The sequence below is a fragment of the Tursiops truncatus genome, chromosome 10, assembly GCF_011762595.2.
Source record: "Tursiops truncatus isolate mTurTru1 chromosome 10, mTurTru1.mat.Y, whole genome shotgun sequence".
Taxonomy (NCBI): Eukaryota; Metazoa; Chordata; class Mammalia; order Artiodactyla; family Delphinidae; genus Tursiops; species Tursiops truncatus.
Window position 1 is genome coordinate 64,955,301 of NC_047043.1, and position 9,450 is coordinate 64,964,750.

The window sequence follows — 9,450 nt, forward strand, 5'->3', positions numbered from 1 at the left end:
TCCTGGTCGGGGAACTAAGATCCCACAAGCTGTGTGGTGCAGCCAAAAAAAAAAAAACCCCAAAATTAGAGCAGCACAGAGGTCGTCAATATTTCTTTTCACCACTTTTCCTATGACTGCTTGTAACAGAAAAATAAGACAATACAGACCAGGAAAAAGGGCCAAAGCATAGGCCTTGGTCTCCCTGACCAGCAGCTGCCCCTGCCTGCACCCTTCTCCCCTGTGTGCACATGCACACATTCGCCTATCAACTGAAAAGGAATTCATTGTTCATTCATTTGACAAGTATTTATTAAGATTTCCTATGTGCCGGGTGCTCTTCTAGCACCTGTATGTACAGCAATGAACAAAGTGAAGAGCCCTGCCTTCCTTGGACTTATAGGTGGGGGATTGGATTCAGACCAGAAACATGAGACATAATCAGTAAGTTATATCATTTGTTAGCAGATGATCAGTAGTATAGGGAGTAAAGGGCAATGAAGAATAAGGGTTAGGGGCTGGCTTCCCTGGCGGTTCAGTGGTTAAGACTCCGCGCTCCCAATGCAGGGGACACGAGTTTGATCCCTGGTCGGGGAACTAAGATCCCACATGCCACGTGGTGCAACCAAATAAAATTTAAAAAGAACAAGGGTTGGGAGGTGGGTCAGGGTGGGCCTCACTGAGGAAGGGATGTTTGATCAGAACTTGGAGAGGGAGGAAGCCATGCAGATGTCTGCAGGGAACATTCCAGCCAGAGGGATCAGCCAGTGCAAAGCCCTGAGGCAGAATGTGCCGGCTTGGGAGAGGAGCAGCCAGGAAGCCATCGAGGCTGATGCTGAGAGAGGTGGGAGAGGGTAGAAGGGGCGATTGGGGGCTAATGAGGGGATGTTGTGGGACCATGCCAGCCACCATAGGACTTTGGATTTTTCTGTGGAAAAGGCAAGAGTCAATGCCAGGTCCTGAACAGAGGAGGGGGCAGGATCTGACTCAGTAGCAACTCTAGGTTTTAAATGGATTATTCTGGCTGCTGCATTGAGACTAGACTCTGGGGTGGGAGATGGGGAGCCAAGGGTGACACTGACGCAAGGGCTACTACAGTTGTTCCAGACAGACATATCAGGTGTCGCAGCCCAGGTAGTGGCAGAGTTGGGGTGAGACGTTGGGCATATCCTGAAGGATTCCCTGATGGCTTGGGTACGTATGAGGGGAAGGGCAGAGACAAGTCCAGAGTGACTCCAACTTGCCACTGTATCTGCCGAGGGAGGCGGGGGGAGGAGTAGGCTTGGGAGGGAGATCAATTTTGCCCATGAAAAGTTTAAAACACTGACTGGACATCAAAGTGGAAATGCCATGTTTGCTGCTAGGTGTGTGACTCAAGTTCAGTAGAGTGACCAGTGCTGGAGCTTTGGATCTGGGAGAGAAAAAGTGTGGATTGGTACTTAAAGCCAGGCTCCTGGATGTGATGGGGGCAGATGGGTTTGGAAGGAGGAGGGCAGCAGTAGGGACTGAGCCCTGGAATATTCCTCTGTTAGGAGGTAGGAGAGATGAGGTGGAACCAGCAAAACAGCTGGAGGGAGCAGCCAGGAGGTAGGAGGAAACCCAGGAGAATGTGGGCTCCTGGGAACCAGACGAGCATCAGCTGCTCAAGGAGGTGAGGGTGGAGCACAGACCACTGGGTCCAGCAACGTGTAGGTCACTAAGGACCCTGACCAGGGCTTTTTTTGTGGAGGGAGGGGCAAGCCTGCCTGGAGAGGATAGAGGAAAGAGAGGTAGAAAAGAAAAGATAAAGTGTAGAAAATTTGTGTGAAGTGAGAGGAGCAGGGCCAACAGAGGCATTTATGGAAGACTGGGAAGAAGCAGCTATTGAGGGTAAGAGATTTGAAGAAGCTGGCAGCGTGGTGGGCTGGAGGCAGGTGAAGGACTTCTGGGCCAGAGCCCTGGAAGTACTGAGCTGGAAGACAGTACGCGGAGGTTGGGCAGTCGTATCAGGGAACACGCAGGGTGGCCACAGCCTGGCCTGGCCAGGCCAATTGCTGGTAGCTAGGAACATCACGGGTCCACGATGAAGCCAGGGACATCAAAGAGCATATGCAGGGACCCAGAAGACACTTTCAGATCTCTGCCTTGACCTCAGTTTAAAGTCATCCAGCAACTAACTTTCAAATGACGTGGAACAGTAATAATAGACTGCAAGCTACTTAGGAAGAAAAAGTAGCCCTGGGAAAAATCGGAAAGAACAAAACTGCTTTCAAAACCATACAAGGCTGCAAACCTGCCCTGCCACGCACAGCGGGACCTGGACAGGATTAGACTTAACCCGCACACCCCACCCCCACCCCCGCCCCAGAAGATCCATAGAAGGCGGCCTCTGCTGCCCCCTGGCGGTCAACGGCCAGAGTCTGGGCGGCGCAGTGACCCACCCAACACGTTACAGGACCTGGTGGTGGGGATGGTCAGCTATGGCTGTGAAGCGGAGCCCTGAGGCTCCAAGGCTGTCCAGGAAGGCGTCCTGGCTGGCGCATGGGAAGAGGGCAGGCAGGAAGGCTCCGGGCGGGGCGGGGCGGGAGGGTGAGGAACTGCCAGTCCCACACTTGGCCGGGTCCTCAGGGAGCCAGGTCTGGGCCCCCCATGAGCTGCCTGACCTTGGAGGGGTTCCTGGTGCGGAGGAAGGGGCCGAGTCCCAGCCCCACCCTTGACCAAGCGTTCTGGGAGCCCCACCAAGCATCGCCCAGCTCCTCTCCTTACGCTGCCCACATCTACTCTGGGGTCAAGCTCAGCAAGGCACCCAGAGCCCCCAAATCGCACCGGCACGCGGCCCCAGGCTCAGCGCAGGCTATGGGCACTGAGCCACCCCAGCTTCAGGAAGCAGGGGAAGTGCCCACCGGGATAGTCAACCAAATCAGCGTTTAATCTCCGCTGTGAATTTGCGGGGTGGAGGCTAGAAAACATACTGGAACGGAGGCGGCGAAGATGCCAGGACCAGAAGAAGCAGGAAGGCATGTGTCATGGCACGTTCTGAGGATGGGCCGAGAGGGCGGCTAAGGCTGGAGGAAGGCCAGGAGGGATGGGGTCAGAGCAGGGCAAGGGCCATGGGGCGCCACGGACGGCTCTGAGCCAGAGGACACCGAACGGCTACTGCCCTATGGAGGGAGGGCCTCTCTGGCCACCGAGTGGGCAGATCGGCGGAGGCGGGGGCCAGGGCTGGAGGCAGAACGAAACGGGAAGGCAGGCCTGGTGGGGGTAATGGCGAGCGGCAGTCGGGAGGAGAGGAGAGGACTGCGGGGAGGTGCGGGCGCTAGGCCCGCCTCGGCTCCGGCGTTGCGCCAAAGACCCGCTAGGAGGCGCCGCTGCCCCGCGAAGCCGTGCCCTGCCTCTAGCACCACCCAAACCCCGCGCTCCCGCCTAGAGAAGCCCCGGAAGAGGCGGGGCGGCGCACTCAGATGTCGCTTCCGGTTTCAGCTTGGCCCCGAGGCGGGGGAGGTAAACTTGGGGAGGGAGGTCACGAATAGGGAGCGGGGAGGGTGCGAGGGGGCTGCGGTGGGCCGAGGGCAGGCAGTGTTAAGGGGTACTAGGGCAGGGGTGGGAACAGGGTGGCAGGAGGCCGAAAGCTGAGGGACAGGCTCTGATCTTTGAGGCTCACCCCACATCTGAGCCTCCGGCATTTTCCCTTGTGAAATACAGTCCTGGAGCTCCTGGGAAGTCTTGGCGGTGCCCGAGACCTGGGTGCAGGGCAAGGAAGGCTTCCCAGCGATGGAGAAATGGGAAGGGAACTCCAGCAGCGGAGTAGAGAGGTGCACAGAGCTGGGGAAACGACTATAGGGGCCTGGGGAACCCTTTAAACAGATTTTCTTTAAATGTTTGAGCCATGTCTATTTGGAGAAGAGGCCAGGCCTGTGGAGAAGGCTGAAAGGGGACTAGTCAGCCCAAACCTGCTGGAAGGAAACTAGCTCAGTCCAGTTATTTATGCCCTGCCTCCCACATGTCTCTAGCTAGCCTCTCCTAGAGGATGTGGGACAGCCCTGTCCCCATAGGTGTCACTCCATCACCCTCATCTCCTGCACCACATGGTGGTCACCCCGTGCCTCCTTCCCTGCCTTTTCTCTTGTCCACTGGGGCCACACTCTCCATAGCAGTCAGAGGGAACTTTAAAATAGTAGATCATGTCACCTGCCCTTAAAAACCCTCCAATTTTTTTTTTTTTTTAAGGCTGCACAGCTTGTGGAATCTTAGTTCCCTGACCAGGGATTGAACCTGGGCCCCAGCAGTGAAAGTTCCAAGTCCTAACCACTGGACTGCCAGGGAATTCCCCCAAACCCTCCAATTGTTTCTATCACATTTGGAATAAAATTTAAACTCTTCCCTGCCCTTGGCCCTGATGATCTGGCCCCTCCTGACTACCCACTGGTGCTGGCCCACAGCTGGGCCTGTGCTGTGATAGATGGTACTGGCCCAGGGCGTCTCAAAAGCTTTTCTCCAGCAGCCTGAAGCCATCCCCAACCAGGCTTATTCCTCTAAATCTGTCTAGTTGGCTTCAGTGGCAGCATTTGTTCCCTGCAGTACTGCAGAGCTATGTTCCATGCTTCCAGGGCTCAGTGACCAGCATCTCTCCCAGAACAGGTCCCCTTTCTCTTCCCCCTCTGCTCCTGGTCACCATCTACAGGAAGCTCCTGAGCCCTGGTGGCTGGGCCTTGGAGGCATCTCATGGGCTGCTTCCTGTTGGATTACCTTCATTAGGGCTGTTTTTGCTCCTTCATTAAATTAAATTCCAGGAAGCAGTGCTAATGAAGGCCCCAATGAGTTGCAGAAGCTACCAGCCCCAGCCTTTGGACAGCATGGCAGGGAAGGCTAGGCAACAGGGTGAGCAGAGGAGTGGCTCCCGGGGATAGGGCTGATTATCATTTCCCAGGCCCTCCAAGGATACTGGGTTACCCAGGGGAGGGGGCCTTTAGAGGCTGCATAGGTAACAGACACAGTAGCAAGTTGGACAAGAGCTTTTCAAGGACATGGAGGGGGGCTCAGCTCAGTCATGGACCCAAAGCCTTGAAGGCTCCCTGGGTCCCCTGCTAAGTCACTGGGCAGTTCTCCCGCAGTCATATCAGCAGCACCCTGAGTGCCAGGATCAGTTGGATTTTCAGGGCCAGACATGGGTCACTGGCTTGGAGATGCTGTTGTCCACTGCAGGCTCATATGAACTCCTACCTCAGCATCTCTTGGGCACTTGGGAGCCCCCTGCCTTCCCTGTGCCTCACTGATGCCTCATGGCTGGCCTCCCTCACACCACAGTCCCTCTTGCTCTGGCTGTTCTGGCCAGGCTGGCCTTTCTGTTCCAAGAACACTCAGGCCCTTCCCGCCCCAAGGCCTTTGCACTTGCTGTCGCCTCTGCCTATCGCTTTCTTCTCTTGGCTTGTCACATGGTTGGTCCCTTCTCATCATTCAGAGTTCCCCTCCTTGGACTGTTCCTCCTTTTTTTTTTTTTTTTTTTGCGTTACGTGGGCCTCTCACTGTTGTGGCCTCTCCCGTTGCGGAGCACAGGCTCCGGACGCGCAGGCTCAGCGGCCATGGCTCATGGGCCTAGCCGCTCTGTGACATGTGGGATCTTCCCAGACCAGGGCACGAACCCGTGTCCCCTGCATCGGCAGGCGGACTCTCAACCACTGCGCCACCAGGGAAGCCCCCCTTTTTTAAAAAATATTTATTTATTTATTTTTGGCTGCGTTGGGTTCTCGTTGCTGCGCGCGGGCTTTCTCTAGTTGCGGTGAGCGGGGGCTGCTCTTTGTTGCGGTGCATGAGCTTCCCATTGCAGTGGCTTCTCTTGTTGCAGAGCACGGGCTCTAGATGCGCGGGCTCAGTAGCCGTGGCTCACGGGCTCTAGAGCACAGGCTCAGTAGTTGTGGCGCACGGGTGTAGTTGCTCCACGGCATGTGGGATCTTCCCGGACCAGGGCTCGAACCCATGTTCCCTGCATTGGCAGGCGGATTCTTAACTACTGCACCACCAGGGAAGCCCCTGGACTGTTCCTCCTGCATACACCTCCCAGTGGCTCTCGTGTCACCCTGTTGAGTTATTCCAAAACAGTGGAGTTCATTTCCCTGTTTACGTGTTTGGTGTGCTCCTGAAGCGCAGGGTCCCAGCTCCCTTCCTCACCCTAAGGTTCTCGGCACAATGGCACACAGTAGTTTCACAGCAAACAGTAGTTGAAAGGACTCCTCTCAGAGCCTCCTGCCCGTGTCAGGTGGAATCCCCTAGCCCCCAGAAACCTGAGCATGGAGTGCTGGGCCCTGAGTTCTCCAGGCCAAAGCCAATTGAAGGAGGTGGATGACTGTGAAAGGGGACCCTGGACCCCAAGGCCTGCCAGGCTTGGGACTGTTTCCCTGGGGGTAAGAGAAGCCTGGGAATAGCGGTTTGGAAGGAAGAGGCAGAGAGGGCAAGGTGGCTGACTCCAATCTCAGAAGTGCTGCTGGGCTCAGAAGCAGGAAAGGGGAAGTGCAGGGGATGTACTAGGAGGTGGAGCCTGGCTCAGGGTTGCAGGGAGGGAGCCAGCTCTGACCACTGAGATCTACAAACAGAAGTTGCTGAGGCCCTATCTGCAAAGCTGTGATTTGGTGGTACAGGGCCTAGCTGGGCACTCCCTGCCATCTGAGAGCCATGGAGATGGAGTGGCCAGGATCCTGGACTTGGCATCCCTGTGGGGTCCTGCCTGTTCTTGGACTCTGGTGGGGGCAAACACACCCACCCCGAAACTGCCTTTGGGGAAGTGCTGGCAGCTTCCCCTTCCTGGAGTCTGTGGACCGGGGAGTCGCAGCCCACTGAGGGGGTCTCTGTTCCTCACCCTGTTCAGCCTGGTGCACGACAGGAGCTCAGGACAAGCTGGACCTGCTCTGTGGCCTGCGGTGAGCCTCGAAGTTATCCTAGCTGTCCAGGTGAGCCAGTAGCTGCCACTTCTCCATTCCAGCTGGGATGCCATCCTTAGTTCTGCTGAATGTCATTTTACTGTCCTTTTTTTTTTTTTTTTTTTTTTTTTTCATTTTACTGTCCTTTACGGTCTAGTTCAGGTGCTGCTGGACCAGCATGCACAGACACAAGTCATGCCTCCTCTGGTGCCCGTGAAGCCCTGGCTGGGCAACCATCCTCCGCCCCCAGAACAATGTCTGTTGAAAGGATGAAAGGACTCCTGGGCTCCCAAGTGTAAAGGAAGCAGCATGCCTGTGATGTCCCTCGCTGGATGACCGTGGTTGCGTCCTGACCCCTTCTGGGTCTCAGTGGCCTCAGCTTCAAAGCCAGGTGTTTCTCTAGCTCTGACTGTTGATTTTCTCCCCAGCCCGTTCCCGAACCCACCCTCCCAGTCCCTGTTCCCACTTCCCTCAGTGATCCTCTCCCTCTAATACTCCCCACACCACCTCCACCAAGAAGGCTCCCTGACCTTCCCAGGCACCATGAGTTTCTACCCTCTCTGCACAAACAACTATGGTGAATATATTTATAGTGATGGCAGGATTAGTGTTTTCACCTCTCCCCGCTCCAGGGGGAACCCCTGGAAGGGTGGGTTAAACTTTGTGTGATTCATTCGTTTCGTTTGACAAATATTTACCTGCCACCCTCAAGGACTATGCTGTAAGGGGTCTGGAATCAGAGATCTGGGTGGGTGGCAGAGACTCACCACTGGGATAGTGGCATCTGGCTGGGGAGGGGAAGCCCCAGGACAATGGGAGTCAGAGATGCCCAGCTCACAGCCAGGGAATGAAAGATTGGGAGGAGGGAAGTGGGGGAAGGGAATGGGGGACGTGCAAGAGAATGGGGAGAGCAAGGCAAGTCAGATGGCTGGAGTGCTGGTGTGTTGCAAATGGAGGGAGATGAGGTGGGCCTTGGTCGGGGACAGCCCCTAAGGGGCCTGGCAGAAAGAAATTACTGTTATAACAACTCACCCCTACTGAGGGCGTTTTGTGTACCATGCACATTCTGAACATTTAGCTACATTTCCTCCCTTATCCGTGACCTCAGCCAGTGTAGTGGGTAGCTATTACTGTTAGGTCCATTTTACTGATAAAAAAAACTGAGACATGGGAATTCCCTGGTGGTCCAGTGGTTAAGACTCCGAGCTCCCGGGCTTCCCTGGTGGCTCAGTGATTAAGAATCCACCTGCCAATGCAGGGGACACGGGTTCGATCCCTGGTCTGGGAAGATCCCACATGCCTCAGAGCAACTAAGCCCGTGCGCCACAACTACTGAAGCCCACGCGCCTAGAGCCTGTGCTCTGCAACAAGAGAAGCCATGACAATGAGAAGCCTGCGCACCGCAAGGAAGAGTAGCCCCAGCTGGCTGCAACTAGAGAAAGCCCCGCGCGCAGCAACAAAGACCCAACACAGCCAACAGTAAAACAAACAAATAAATAATAAATTTATTTTAAAAAAGACTCCAAGCTCCCAATGCAGGGGGCCTGGGTTCGATCCCTGGTCAGGGAACTGGATCCTGCGTGCTGCAACTAAGACCTGGTGCAGCCAAAAAAAAAAAAAAAAAGAAAAATTAAAAAAAGACAACAAAAAACTGAGGCACAAGGCGTTTCTGGTACTTGTCCAAAGTAATACGCAGCCGGCAAGTTTGTGGAGTGCTCCTCAGAGTCCCTGCTGTCAATCACCACTGTGCCACCTCTGCCCCTGCACAGTCCAAAGCCGTGTGTGTGGGCTTTATCCTCAGGGTACTGGGGAGCCACAGAAGGTTTGTGTGCAAGAGAGTGATATGGTTTCTTTCAGCAGGATCCCCTTGACTGCCATGTAGAGGATGGATTGTAGAGAAACAGGAGAGCCAGGGAGGAAGCTGGAGGCCTAGAATAAGGGACAATGGGGACAGAGAATGGGGATGTATTTGAGGGGGAGTTAAGGAGGGGAAGAAACTGACAGGATGTAGGGGTGGGGAGCAAGGGTCATGGCTCTGGCTGGTGGGAGGTCACAAAGTGGAAAGCCTAGGAACAGGGGTTATCGGGGGTACCCGAAGTGTCTGGGTTTCAGAGCAGCGGTGGACATGGGGCTGGTGATTGGGGGAGAAGTTGGGCCTGTGGGGCTCTGAGCCCCTGGAGTGGGAGGTGTGTGACTGGAGGAGCAAACAGAGACTTCGCAGTAGCCCTGGGGACCCCCATGAAAATGGTGAGGGAGCAGCCAGGAGCACTGGATGCAGGGGTTGCTGGACTCTGTAGGAAGAGCACTTAACTGGAAGCGGGTGGCTAACTGGTGGGAAGGGTGCAAATACCACAGGAACTGGCTTGGGGCTGGGGGAAGCCATGCCTCCCAGTGGCCCTGTCCTGCCTCACCTCCATTGACTGGGGTCTGTGTCTACCTACCTCTGGTGAGCCTGGCCTCCAAGGGACGGACAGTTTCTCCCTGTTGCCTGGCAAATGCTAGAGCTGTTGCCTGGTAACTGCTAGAGCTGTTGCCTGTTGCTAGGAGCAGACTAGGGAGGCCCAAGGAGGGAGGATCAGCT

At 55.5% G+C, this 9,450-nt stretch overlaps 1 long non-coding RNA gene across 1 annotated transcript; it reads left to right on the top strand.

The window, feature by feature from the left end:
* The first annotated feature begins 2,387 nt into the window (after positions 1-2,387).
* Positions 2,388-7,542, top strand: LOC109549370 (uncharacterized). Its single transcript, XR_004528544.2, has 3 exons — positions 2,388-3,459; positions 6,818-6,899; positions 7,027-7,542. It is a non-coding gene; the product is annotated as an uncharacterized lncRNA (long non-coding RNA).
* Positions 7,543-9,450: the final 1,908 nt, after the last annotated feature.